This window comes from Ovis aries, chromosome 12 (assembly GCF_016772045.2).
Source record: "Ovis aries strain OAR_USU_Benz2616 breed Rambouillet chromosome 12, ARS-UI_Ramb_v3.0, whole genome shotgun sequence".
Taxonomy (NCBI): domain Eukaryota; kingdom Metazoa; phylum Chordata; class Mammalia; order Artiodactyla; family Bovidae; genus Ovis; species Ovis aries.
This window is the reverse complement of record NC_056065.1, coordinates 53,127,077-53,141,768: the sequence shown is the minus strand read 5'-3', so window position 1 is coordinate 53,141,768 and position 14,692 is coordinate 53,127,077. Positions and strand designations below refer to the sequence as shown.

Below are 14,692 nucleotides of genomic sequence, written 5' to 3'. Positions count from 1 at the left end.
CACTCTTGTGGGTGATCCCGTTTAGCCTCTGCTTCTTTTTAAAATAATTTGATTGAATGATTGGTTGATTGGCTATGCTGGGTCTTTGTTGCTGAGCGGACTTTCTCTAGTTGCGGTGAGCGGGCTGCTCTCTAGTTGTGGTGTGTGCGGGCTTCTTCAGGTGGTGGCGTCTCTTGTGGAGCATAGCCTCTAGAGGGTGTGGACTCGGCAGCTGTGGTTCCAGGGCTCTAGAGCTCATAGCCTCTGCTTCTGCGTGGTAAGGCTCCAGGTGAGGAAATGGACACCCAGCGAGAGTGGATAACTTGTCCAAGCTCTCTCTGCCAATGAATGTCAGAGGCAGAACTTGAAGCCAAGTTTTCCATAAAACCTGGTTTCCACATGGTTCTGCGCAATACTCTGCTTTTTGTCCAGTTGTACATGTGGAGGTGGAGAAGGGAACAGCAACCCACTCCAGTGTTCTTGCCTGGAGAATCCCAGGGACAGAGGATCCTAGCAGGCTACAGTCTATGGGGTTGTAAAGAGGCGGGAGCAACTGAGTGACTAAACAGCAACAACATGTTGAGGACAGCAGCAGTAGAAGTGATCGCATTGGTTCCGTTTAAAGTTAAAATTAGAGAATACATTTAGTGAGCAGAGAACAGGTGGGCTTCAGTGACATTTGATGTCTTGACCTGCCCTGCCCTAGCAGCCAAACAACTCTGTTTGAGGCTCCTTGGCCAGAGCTGAAAGGTGGTGGCTGAATGACAGAGGCCTGGCCATGGTGCCTGAGGACGATGACAGATGGGCCCTGAGCTTTCTGGGGTCTGGTGGGCAGGTTCTGTGCCCACTTACAGTGCACTCATCCCTTGGTCTTGCTGTAAGTGTTGGAGCAGGGCGTGGGCCACTTGAAAGTGGCTACGATTCTGTGGAGATAGGGCTCCGGCATTAGATGTTCATGGCTTGTGAGCTTTGTCCCCTCGGACTCAAGTGAGCAGCGTCCTGGTTGGTCCCCAGGGGAACTCACTGCCTCCAGCTGAATGATGCCTTTGCTCAGCACTGGGTGACCTGCCTTTGATGGTTGCCTGCTGAGTTGATCTTGCTATTTTTGCGGGGGTCTGTTTTTAAAAGCTCAGTGCAGTTTCTGTATTTTTTTCAACAGTTAAGATTCAGGGAATTTTTTCTATTTCTAATTCTACTTCTGCTGCTATTGAATTGCTCTAAATTTAGGGAGATAAGTTGGTTGGCATTTTTGTGCCCTTGATTCTTACTGTGTATAACTTTGTTCATAGGGAATTTGAGGATTAACTAAAATTTTTAAAAGCATTTTGCAGAGTTTCAACTGCATTGGAAAAATCCTAATATATAGCGTAATTGAATGTGTTAGGAAACATGCTATGCTCTGTGTAAGGTTGTTATTCTGGTTCTTCTGTCCATATGGAAACTGAAGGTGAGACTTGCCTCATACAGGGGAAGAAAAAGAATTAATTGTGATTAAGTTTTCTAAAAGGTGAAAAGACTTGAATGTAGAAAGTTCCAGTAGTAGTTGATTTTTAAAAATTCAGTTGTAACTTGAAAGTAACAGAAGTAAAGAGCAATTTGCTGTGCTTTGCCTAGGCAAGAATATGAGTTCTTTTTTTTACATTATGGATTCATTACTGTTTTTTAAAACTTACCGAGTATTTCCTTAGGCAGTTTTACATTCCTGTTTACAGATGGGCTGTTAACACTACATGAACTTCGTGTTCATAGAATTACAGAGAGAGTATATATAGTTTTATATTTGAAGTTGCTTCTAAAGAACTGAGGAATGGAATAAATACTCCCAGGAATGCCCTCCAGCTGGTTAAAAATTAATAGACATTTCTTACAGTTAAAGGCTGGGTGGCAGACTGGGAGTTGCAGCTTCAGACAGGCTAGCATGGTGCTCTTGCTGGCATTCACAGTATCTGCTACATGCTGCCGAGGACAGTTCTCAAATTTGCTTTTATTAATGTTAATAATTTGGTTGGCATAGTTTAGGAAGTTGAATGACTTGGAGAGACTTGGAGAAACAGGAGTTATTTGAAAACATTACTGTTGTTTCTCAAAGTGAAGAAGATAAATACTGAAAGCAACTGCTTTTCTTTATTGCTGCTGCTGCTTCTAAGTCGCTTCAGTCGTGTCCATAGACGGCATAGTCGACCCCATAGACGGCAACCCACCAGGCTCCCCGTCCCTGGGATTCTCCAGGCAAGAACGCTGGAGTGGGTTGCCATTTACCACTTAGATTAAACCAGTGTCAGATGTTATGGGAGTTCCTGGCTGAATTCATTCATTACACTGCGTTTTGATAGGGACGTATCTCAGGATTTGACACTGTGCACACCATGTCATCACGTGACGAGCTGCTGCTTTCTCTTGATGGTGGGAGTGACAGCATGGTTCTCGTCTGCCCAGCACTGCGCTCGGTGCTTCATACACGTCGTTGCTCATCCTGCTCGTAGCCCTGCAGCGTGGGGAGTCATTCTTCTCCTTCGTGAATGAGGACACTGATGCTTGAGGGCTTCTGTGATTTCCCCAAGTTCACCCAGCTACTGAATTAATTGGCTCCACTTTGCCTAAACCTAGTTTTTGTTCCTTAATGTTTCTAAGCAGGATGCCTACACGGAATAAGTAGCAGTGTTTTATAAGAATTTGCTAATTAGCCAAGACGAATTTTCACTGCTCTCTTCAAAATTGCACACCTTAATCTTAAATAATAAGGCATTGTGATTAAGTGAAATCTTTTGTGTTAGAAAGCTAAGTTATGGTGAAAACTAAAGCCTTCAGTTATTTTTTGCTTTGGGGTTTATGGATTAAATAGATTTATTGTATTCCTTTGAGCATCTCAAACAGTTTTTGAAAAAACTAACAGATCAAATTTTAATCCCTTTCTAGTTCTTGTCTGTTAAGTGTTCTTTTAATGACAAATTTGCTGGTTTGAACTTCTTAATGAATATTTCATTTCTCTTAAGTTGTGTATTATTTTTGAAATCAGTTTTGAAACCACAGGAACCGAGTGAGACATTGTCTTGGCTTGACTCCCTCTGCAGTGCGGATGGCAGAGGCATTGTGTCTAGGATTGTGGAGTTCTTCTGTCTTGTTTTGTTGGTCGTTTTTAAGAAGCCAGTGATGTTTAGCGTCCTGCTCTGCTAAGTGTTCTCTTGCTGAGAATGACTGACTGATTTCTACTGAATAGAAAACAACTTTAGAAGTTCCCTTAAGCTGAATGTTATAGATCATGAACATGTTTTAATTAGTATACTAGTTTTAAAAGTCTAGAAACTGATTTTCAGTGTAATTCTGATTTGTTTACTGGATAATTGAGTTAAAATATGCTTGTTAGTTTCTTTCACTCTAATGCTGTGACACCAGTAAAGAGGAGCTTTGTTTGTTTTATCAGAATGCGTGTGTGCGTGTGCGCGCACTCATGTTCACGCAGCTGTGTCCGACTCTTTGCCACCCCTGGACCATAGGCTGCCGGCCTCCTCTGTCCATGGGATTTTCCAGGCAAAAATAACTGGGCGTGGGTTGCCATTTCCTTCTGATGGGGGTAGGCTTTTTATTTTTTACCTTTTCCTTTAAGAAGAATTCATCTGAACTGTTTGAAGCAGTAGCTTCTTACGAGGTTTTGTTTGCTGATAAAGCTGTTCCTGTTCTAGGGACTTGACTCATTTCAGAGGAAAGGCAAGAAAGGAGACAAGAAGGAGAGAGGAGTTGCCCTAACCTGTCTGTGTGCACTCCCGAATCCTCCTCACGCGGGGCAGGAGTGATTCGTCATCATGTGTATCCCACAGTAGAGTCTTTAGAATGTGTGTGCATGTTTACAACTTAATGCTTCTTGGATTTGTAATTAATAGAGTATTTAGTTGTCCTGTAGAGATTTAGTAAGTCCATAACACCCTCATACACACTGTATGTGAGCTGCTGCTTACTAATCTGAGCTTTCATTTTTTCATATTTCTTAAGCATTTTTCTTTCTTGTTTAATTTTCTCTAAAAATTAAGGGGAGATAACATTGTTTAAAAGGTTTAAAATTGGCACATATATTAAAAGTCCTGAGGGGTTATGGGTAAGAGACTAGACCATGCTCAGTATTCTGAAGCTCTTATTGTAGCTACTTATTTCCTCTTCCCATTTTTGTGGTCATGACCCTGAAATTTAAAAATATTTTTTGATAGAAGTTTTTCATTGTAGGATGGTGTAGTTATTTTAATTGTTATTAAATTTAATATATTTTAATATCACAAAGAATATTTGAATAGTTTCAGAGGTAAAAGTTTATTCTAATAAAATAACAGCATTATGTGTGATATATAAAAATGTCACCTTCTAAAGTAAGATTATTATATCCCAAATCCTTGCTATTTTGATACTTTAAGGAATTTTTATGTGTCCTTATTAGTTTAATCATTATCTGAATGACCAGAATCTGATTTCACCCTTAATGTGATAGCTGTGTGTTATCCCTTAAGTAGAGTTGTAGAGGATTGTCTTTGCTTTGGTTGAAAAGAAAAGCAGTGAATACTCCTTAGGCTAAAATTCCTCCTCCCCCTTATTTCTATTAAAGCTACAGTGATAAACAATCTTTTCCTGTTGTGCTTATAATCCTACCTCTTAGTGCAGTCTTTTGTAGGTTTCCTGAGCTACCACATGCCACAAAAATGAAGGCAAACTGGTTTGTTCACCCTTGTTTAGAACCCCCAAACCAAATTATGCGTACTGTTTGAAGTTCCAGGACAGTTTGGAATTGAAATTTCTGTGCCTTTTGTTGCTCTTCCCTGGTGGCTAAGAGGTTAAAGTGTCTGCCTCTAATGTGGGAGATCTGGGTTCGATCCCTGGGTCGGGAAGATCCCCTGGAGAAGGAAATGGCAACCCACTCATCCCCTGGAGAAGGAAATGGCAACCCACTCCAGTATTCTTGCCTGGAGAATCCCATGGACGGAGGATCCTGGTGGGCTACAGTCCATGGGATTGCAAAGAGTTGGAACGACTGAGCGACTTAACTGTAACTGTGCCTTTTGTTATTTTTCTACCATTTGGCTTCTTAGTTTCAATTTTCATTCTCTTGCCGGTTTGAGGTATAGAATATGCCTTTCTGTTTGGCTGTATTTTTGTTTTTAACCTATGAAGTTTTCACAGCCCGTTTTTCTGTGCAGTAAAGCAGAAAGTCTCAGGTTCCAGTGAGGAATGGGAAGTCACTGCGCTCCACCGTCTGCCTGGGTCCCTGCTTGGTGAAGATGATCGTGGTGGCATCAGTGGAAACGCGTGTTCTCCACCAGATTTGTGCTGCCGCCAGCACAGTGCTCATTAGTTGGCAGTTCTGATTTTTGTCTGTTTACATATATGGATTGTAATTTTTGTAGGATTAACACTGGAGGTGAAATGGCAGCTTCCCTTCTCACTGTCATCCAAACAAATAATAAAAAGCAGTCTCAATCTTGGTTGGATTTCTGAACAAGGGGTTTAAGATTACACATTTGCTTATTTTTAGGAGCTGTGCTGCACGCTAAGTTGCTTCAGTCGTGTCTGACTGTTTGTGACCTTATAGATTTTAGCCCACCAGGCTCCTCTGTTATAGGGTTCTCCAGGCAAGAATACTGGAGTGGGTTGCCATGCTCTCCTCCAGGGGATCTTCCTGACCCAGGGATTGAACCCACGTCTCTTTATGTTTCCTGCACTGGCAGGTGGGTTCTTTACCACTAGGGCCACTTGGACTGCCCTTTAGGAGTTATATTGCTAAAATACATTATTCAGGATGTATCTTTTCTTTACCTGGAGGTATCTGATAACAAGATCAAATCTGAGTGTCAAGCTTATTTCAGTTCAGTTCAGTCACTCAGTCATGTCCGACTCTTCACGACCCCATGAATCGCAGCACGCCAGGCCTCCCTGTCATCACCAACTCCCGGCGTTCACTCAGACTCACGTCCATCCAGTTGGTGATGCCATCCAGCCGGTGATGCCATCCAGCCATCTCATCCTCTCTCGTCCCCTTCTCCTCCTGCCCCCAATCCCTCCCAGCATCAGAGTCTTTTCCAGTGAGTCAACTCTTCGCATGAGGTGGCCAGAGTACTGGAGTTTCAGCTTCAGCATCATTCCTTCCAAAGAAATCCCAGGTTTGATCTCCTTCAGAATGGACTGGTTTGATCTCCTTGCAGTCCAAGGGACTCTCAAGAATCTTGTCCAACACCACAGTTCAAAAGCATCAATTCTTCAGCACTCAGCCTTCTTCACAGTCCAACTCTCACGTCCATACATGGCCACTGGAAAACCATAGCCTTGACTAGATGGACCTTAGTCGACAAAGTAATGTCTCTGCTTTTGAATATGCTATCTAGGTTGGTCATAACTTTTCTTCCAAGGAGTAAGCGTCTTTTAATTTCATGGCTGCAGTCACCATCTGCAGTGATTTTGGAGCCCCAAAAATAAAGTCTGACACTATCCACTGTTTCCCCATCTGTTTCCCCTGTTTCCCCATCTATTTCCCATGAAGTGATGGGACCGGGTGCCATGATCTTCGTTTTCTGATTGTTGAACTTTAAGCCAACTTTTTCACTCTCCACTTTCACTTTATTTTATTTATTTATTATTTATTTATTAAGCTTAATTATTTATGAAGCTTATTTAATAACGTCTATTTTCAGTTTTGACTCCATCAAAATTATAAATTTAGTGATTCAGACTGGAAAATAATGTAAATTACTGTCTGTATGCCAAAGCAGATTAAATTCATGGTTGAATTAGAGTGTGGAAAATATTGAATCAAGAAAGAGTGATCCTTAACTAACACTATTTATGACCCTCTTCAGTTTTAGAGAAGTGAGGTCTTCTAAATCTCCTTCAGTTGCCAAGTGGTGTCTGACTCTGCAACCTCATGGACTGCAGCACACGAGGCTTCCCAGTCCCTCAGCATTTCCCAGAGCTTGCTGAAACTGATGTCCATTGAGTCAGTGATGCCATCCAACCATCTCATCCTCTGTTGTCCTCGTCTCCTGCCTTCAGTCTTTCCCAACATCAGGGTCTTTACCAGTGAGTTGTCTCTTCGCATCAGGTGGCCAGAATATTAGAGCTTCATCATCAATCCTTCCAGTGAATATTCAGGGTTGATTTCCTTTAGGATTGACTGGTTTGATCTTGCAGTCCAAGGGACTCTCAAGAGTCTTCTCTAGAACCACACCTCGAAAGCATCAGTTGTTTGGGGCTCAACCTTCTTTATGGTCCAGCTCTCACATCCATACATAACTATTGGAAAAACCATAGCTTTGACCATACGGACCTTTGTCGGCAAAGTGATGTCTCTGCTTTTTGATACGCTGTCTAGGTTTGTCGTAGCTTTTCTTCCAAGGAGCAAAAATCTTCTGATTACATGGCTGTAGTCACTGTCTGCAGTGATTTTGGAGCCCAAGAAAATAAAATCTGCCACTGATGCCATTTTTTCCCCATCTGTTTGCCGTGAAATGAGAGGGCTGGATGCAGTGATCTTAGTTTTTTGAATGTTGAGTTTTAATTCAGCTTCTTCACTCTCCCGTTTCACCCTCATCAAGATACTCTTTAGATTCTCTTCACTTCTGCCAATAGGGTGGTATCATCTACATATCTGAGATTATTGATATTTCTCCCAGCAATCTTGATTGCAGCTTGTGGGTCATCCATCCAACTGACCTCCAGTCCTGTGGCCAATGTTGAGTTTTCCAAATTTGCTGCTGCTGCTAAGTCGCTTCAGTCATGTCCGACTCCTAGCAACCCCATGGACTGCAGCCCACCAGGCTCCACCGTCCATGGGATTTTCCAGGCAAGAGTACTGGAGTGGGGCCAGATTTGCTAACATTGAAAAAATGTTGGTGAAATTGTTAAACTGTTTTCACAATAGATTGTTTAACATTCCCCCCAACTTCTTTCTGTGTTAAAGCACATTAGGTGTGTTGCTCAGCCTTCACTGTTGCTTCCATATCAGATACAACTGGATAAATACTTTGCCAATGGATAACGTGTTTAAAAGGAACCTGAGTTCTGTGTGTTGAGTGGAGACAAGAAGGGAAAATTTGCCGATGCGGCTAAACCTCTGAGTTCTGGGAGATGTACAATGTGTGGATTTCATTGTGGCTTTCTACAACATAGCCTTGGGGTTACAAGGCTAGATCCAGACCTTAGATCCACCAGTTAACAGCAGTGTGACCTTGGACACATTACTCTACACATTTTAATCTTCAGTTTACCTGTCTGTAAAATGAGGTCACACCTACCGTATAGAGTTACTGTGAGCAGTAAGTGAGAGCCTCCCAGGAACGTGGGTGGTGCACTGATTTTGGTCCATGCCATTGTAATTGGTGGGCACGGGCAGTGGCAGAGTCAGCTCTGTGGAAGTGCTGCTTATTCCTTGGCCTATGGTGGTACTTCTGGATTTTAAAAAATGGACAGTTAGTTTCAGCATCTTCTAACATGCTCTTTAAAATTAAATCCATATATTTTTCTTTGGCGACACAGAATGAAGTAGATTACAAATTAAGTGAGAGTAAGGAGCTTCTTTGGATCTGCAAGTAGATACATAAAGGGACACTAGAGAATTCCTCAGGTGGGAGAGACTGCTTCTGTCTTGCATGCTGTCTTGTTTACTAGTTACCCCAAATAGTGTGAATTAGAGAACTCTGGGAATTTGATTTATTACACAGGCAGAAGTAAATATTTCGCTGTTTGCTTGCTGCCTAGATGAGGGGCTCACTGTCTTCCTGTTTGTCTATCTTACCTTCTTGTGATCCAGATCACTGGTAACTCTACTGTTAAAATCTTATTTTCTGCAGATGAGATTTTAGATGAATTTTGGATACATTTCCTTAGAGTAAATTGCCAGATAGTTTTGAAGGTGAGTGTGTTGGAGCTATTTCAGTGCTGTATATGACAGCATAGGAAATCTTGTCATTTTACATGTTGCTGGATATGAATTCAAGCAAAAACAAAAGTGAAAGAGACATTTTCTTAGAAGTTACTATTTAAGTTGAGAATGTCAGTTTTATCTATTATGTGTTATAGTTACTAAATGTCCTGATTATCTTGCAGTATTTATTAGTATTGTCTCAGCAGTCTGGGTTCTTTTTAGTCTGTCAATAAACAAATTGACATAGACTCACAACTTAAATAGGTAGTAACACAGGTGTCCCTGAGCCCCAGTTGTGTTTATGGCTGTTCATGACTATGGGGGAGCCTTAGGTGCTATCTGATTATCAGAGAGGTCTAAGGTTTCTTTTCGAAGAGATTAGAAATGTTAAGTGCACTAGTATGCTTAGTTAAAAAATTAAGCACAGAGTGTTTTTTAGAAGCAGTAAAATCAGTGGGTTATAGACTTTCACAACTTCTGCTGTTAGAGCATTTATGTGTATTGATAGGGATGTTAGTGTTTGGTTAATTCTGTCTCCTCTCAATTAAACGTCTGTCCTCATTGGACTTGTACATTTCTGTAATGATATCTGGGTGGGATCCTGTGAATCAATGTAGAACAAATGAGCAAAACAAATGGATGAATTCGGATTTGTTAGGGAAGCAGAATGTTATTGTCTTCATAAGAAGGAACATATGCTGGCAATTTAGACTTGTAGGCGTGGGGTTTCTGCAATTTGTTTAGGAGAGTCTACTGTGGATAATCCTTACAATTGATTCCATTTACTGAGTCTTCGTCAAGCACCGTGCAAAGTTCTCGATGCACGTTATCTCATGTTCCCTTCCCTAAGATGGCATCAGGTAGTCATCAGTATGTATCACGGTTAGTTCTCCTCTGCCTTGAACACGATTACATCAAATCATTAGTCAAATCATGGCCCATGGCTGCACAGTATACTTGCAGTTTTATGAATTCCCGTTTGTGTGGTTCTTGTCCTGTTTTATTCAGAATACCACCCCAACACCAGGGAAGGAGAGGGGGAGAGCCCCCAGTCTGATCTCACTTATTTGAGGTCATCTCTGCAGGGAAGATGTGTGACCTTGGGGACACAGGAACCTTTTAGGGGGGCAGATGGAATGAGTGACTGGATTGAAAGTGAGACCCCTTTTCCCAGCATGGACACTGGCCTAGGAGGCAGCTGTGTTTCAAATCCTTGTCTTTTGTGAGCTCTTCCTCCCAGACTTCTTTGTTGTCAGGGGGCATTGTTTTACCCCTGCATTGGCAAAAGAGAGCAGCATCAACTTGGAACCCTGTGGGAAAGTCCTTGGAGGCTGGCACCGAGTGCGATTTAGTGTTTCTGATGTCATCTCAGTCCTGGAGCCTGTGTTCCCACCCAGGGTGTAAGGGAGGACCTGAGCTTGCAGCTGGGTTATTAGCAATTCCTTGAGCCTCCTCACTTTACCTGGCCAGATGGCTATTTATATCACCCTCCTCCCACCCCCAAATAAACCCCCTCCACCAATCCCATCCTTCCTTCCTGCTTCGTTTTTCCTTCATTCCCTTATTTTTAAGGAAATCCATATTTTTCTGAAACATTTTTTTCCACTAGAAATTATCTATTTATTGACATTAGTTGGGCCTTTCTGCAAGGGGACTTGCTTTTCACAAAGTTAGACATATAACTTCCGTTTTAAATATCTTTGGGGCAGACGTATATGTATTCCCTGTGGACTTCCCAGGTAGCACAGTGGTAAAGAATCTGCCTGCCTATCAGTAAAAAATCTGCCTGCTAATCAGTTGTAGGTTCAATCTCTGGATTGGGAAGATCCCCTAGAGAAGGAAATGGCAACCCACTCCAGTATTCTTGCCTGGGAAATCCCATGCACAGAGGAGCCTGGCAGGCTATAGTCCATGGGGCTGCAAAAAAAGTCAGACACAACTGAGCTACCAAACAACAAAAATACGTATTCCCTCTTAACAAAGTGTCTTGTGGATAATAGGCACCCGAGAAAAATAATCAAACTTTCATTTGATCATTCTAGAAACTTTACAGTTATGTAGACGAAAGATTTAGTAGTCTGATAATAGGCTAATACATTTGAGTATGAGATAAGTTGTTAAATAGGGTAGTGCGTGCTAAGTTGTGTCAGTTATGTCTGACTCTTTGCGACCCTATGAACTGTAGCCCACCAGGCTCCTCTGTCTGTGGGATTCTCCAGGCAAGAAGACTGGAGTGGGTTGCATGCCCTCCTCCAGGGGATCTTCCCAACCCAGGGATTGAACCTTGTCTTTGAGGCTCCTGCATTGGCAGGTGGGTTCTTTACACCAGTGCCACCTGGGAAGCCCTGAGTAGGCTAGTAGGATTTTGCTTTTAGGTAGAGGTCAGTAAAAGAAAAGTGTGGAGTTGAATTTATATGTAACTTGTGATTTAAAAAAATAATTGCTTTGTGAAGAGAATACATTTGAGTTCCTTCCATGCTTCTTGAATCTGAAAGACAACCTTGAGTTCCTTCCGTGCTTCTTGAATCTGAAAGACAACCCGGGCAGTTTTGAGTTTGCCAGAGGGGTGTCTTTTGCTGGACCACATACATAGCTGAGCCCCTGAGAACTCCTGGCTTTTTTTCAGTGGGAACAGAGAGGTGTCAGCCGGGAACTCTGAGAAAGGTGCATCTGCAGGCATGAGAGGGGCTGGAGGACGACTGAGTGTTGAATAGAAGGGAATGGGCTCATCTAGCAGTAGTGACAAAAGGTCTGAAACATTGCACTGGTGTGAAAGTGTCTCATTTCGTGGTAGAGCTCAGTGATTCAGCAGAGTAGTATCTGTACATTCTTTTGTGTTTATAAACAAATTTCCTAAAACCTTTACCAAAACATGTCATATTCAAATGCCATTGCCTAAATTTTACATTTTCAGAGAAGCAAAATAAAAGGTAGCAAAGAAGACTCTCATGATTATCCTAGTTGACCGCCAAAACATTGGTCCTTAGCTTATACCTGGGAGGCGCTCAGCATGGTTGTTTAGATTTTTGATTCGGATAGTTATGGGTGTGATACCCAAGTGCACCAAAACAAATAGTATGGCTGTCAAAAAGAGGAGACAAATCAATTTTTTGTTTGAAGTTACGTGATGCATGGGAAAGAGAGTTGAAGGATATATACCAAAAGGCTCACAGTGATAATGTGAATGCTTGGGCATTCAGTTGACCCTTGAAGACCACTGTGGGTTCCGCTTACAGGTGAATTTTTGTCAGTAATGAATAGTATAGTACTCAGTGACCTAGGGTTGGCTGAATCCCAGGATGCAAAAAAGCAGCTATGGAGGAATCACACATGTGGAGGGCCAGCTTTAAGCTACACACAAATTTTCTATTTCATAAAGGGTCAACGCCCTGAACACACACATACACACAGCATTGTTAAAGGGTCAGATGTATTTTACATCCTTTAAATCTTTGTTACTATGTCTCTGTTGTGAATTTGATTTTCCGGGAAGAGTGCATTTTTCTGGACATTATGCTGGTGTCTGAGGTGGGAAATGGGGAAGAGAGACACTACGGGCTTTTGCTGTGCAGCACAGTGCCAGATTGTACTGATGTAGAACCACCTGTGTTAATCTCAACCAAAAGAAACATTTTTCAGTTGTCTCATTACTTTTGCTTTTGTCGGTATTTCATTTTTTAAAAAAAATCTTTATTTTTGCATCATGTATTGAAATGTTTATCTAGAAAAATTAGAAAATACAAACAGATGGAGAAATGGGTACCATACCTTCATCAATAATCTCATCACTGGGAGCCACCTATCAACATCTTAATGCAGATCCTTTTGGTTTATATCTGTGGGTGAATTGTAGCCTGATTTTATTAATTAGTGATGTGGCTTGACCATTGTTCCTCTGAGCATTTTTGTAGACAAATGTAAAGAATGAATTTCGAATACTGCAATTGTGTTGATTCAGATTTAGATCTAGATTTTACTTCCTGAAAATATTTTTAAACCAAGTTTTGTAATTAATTCATCAGGATATTGCATTGTAAAACTTACATTGGGCATTGAGAGGGAAAAATAGACTTTCCTTTTCATTAAGACTAATTAGTTCTCAAGGGTGTGGCTGTCCCTTCTGTTTTAGGGTTGCCAGGCAGTTGTAGCACACCACCTCCTTGCACAGCTCCCAGGCCTGATTTGTTTTGCCACGGGGGACTTATACCTGAACGTAAAGTCAGTTCCTTGCTCTAAGTTGGCAGTTCACTTTTTTGGTGGGCTTCCCCAGTAGCTCAGTCGGTAAAGAATTTGCCTGCAGTGCAGAAGACCGGGGTTCCATCCCTGAGTTGGAAAGATCCTCTGGAGAAGGAGATGGCAACCCACTCCAGCCTCCTTGCCTGGAAAATCCCATGGACGGAGGAGGCTGATGGGCTGCAGTCTATGGGGTTGCAAAGAGTTGGTCACTACTGAGCGACTTTCATTTTCAGGCTTTAGATACTTTTTTCCTTCTGTAAGACAAAGGCTAATGAAAATCCATGAAAAGAACTTGAGAAATTAAAATGATTATAAAACAGAACAGGCTAGCAGCTTGTTTAAGTTTCAGAGGTATTTAGTTAGTCTCTGAGATCATTTTGTTTATGCCACAAGACTTTTTTGAGGTTCCCAGGAGTGTAAGGAAATTTAAAGCTTTCTTAATTTGAATTTACTAATGTTTATTTGGGAATCCATTTCTAATATTTGAAATTGGCCAGCCAAAGCCACTAAAAGCCTTTTCTTAAAAAGAGAAATTAGAAGCTCCCTTCAGATGTGATCTTTGCTGTTCTTCCATCAGCCTAACATTTGGAAGAGGTGGGGAGCCAGAGCTCCACAACAGCAAAGACTGTGCACCCCGCCCTGCCCCCCCATCCCTCTCGCGGGCTGCAAGCATTCCAGGAATTTATACTGTGATCTGCAGTGCTGAAAAATCCAGAACTTTGTTCCATTGTTTCTGTTGAAGCAAAGCCTGGAGTCCTATTTTAATGCCATGAGCAACTTAAAACCGGAGAGGTTTTATTTTTATAATTTGCCTCCAGAGTTACAGACAGCTCTTAGTGAGAAGGTTACAGAAAAAGATTTGAAATTTTGCCCAAGCAGCATAACAGAATTTTTACTACCAGGTGTATTTCAAAGTTATTTTTTGTGCAAAAGAAATCTTTAGAAAATGTATAACATTATACATCACTTCTGTAAAAACCAACTGTTGTTGCATCTTACTGCTCTTTGAAACACCATGGCCTGATGGAGCTAAGGCCACAAGTGGCTTGTTTGTTTGCCCACCGATCTTACCTTGGCCAGTTGTAATGGCCACTTGCGGTCATCTGATAAACACTTTCTTGTGTTACGTATAGGGATGCTGTTGACCTTACACAGGGAAGCCTTTCTGGTTGCAGTTTCTCGCATCAATCCTCAGGTTTCCTTCTGATGACTTCCAGGGTAGCAAATTCAGTATATTTTGTTTATTTTAAGAATACATGAAGGATATTGAAATGACCTGTTTATTCCTTGTGGAAAACCTAGCTTTGTGTAACCATTTCTAGCTTCTCTTCTCCCTACTCATCACACCCACTGCAGAATGTTAAACCACTGCCAGATGTGCTGAGGCCTAAGACTGCCCACCCTTTAGCAGTTCACACAGAGTACTGTTTTGGCCATACTTTAAGATAACAGTTTTGCTGTTATCCATTGGTTCCCCTTGGTTACTACCTGATCTGTTAGAGATTTTGTTTGTTTGTGGGTTTTTTTTGTTTTAAATCCCATGTCATTTAACATGAACTTTATGCCTTTTCCCCAGTTAGGCTT

The 14,692-nt window shown here is 41.7% G+C and overlaps 1 protein-coding gene across 6 annotated transcripts in view; it reads left to right on the top strand.

Annotated features, from left to right (window-relative positions):
* PRDM2 (PR/SET domain 2) overlaps positions 1-14,692 on the top strand; it is a 131,912-nt gene that overhangs the window by 61,399 nt on the left and 55,821 nt on the right. The window lies entirely within an intron of this gene.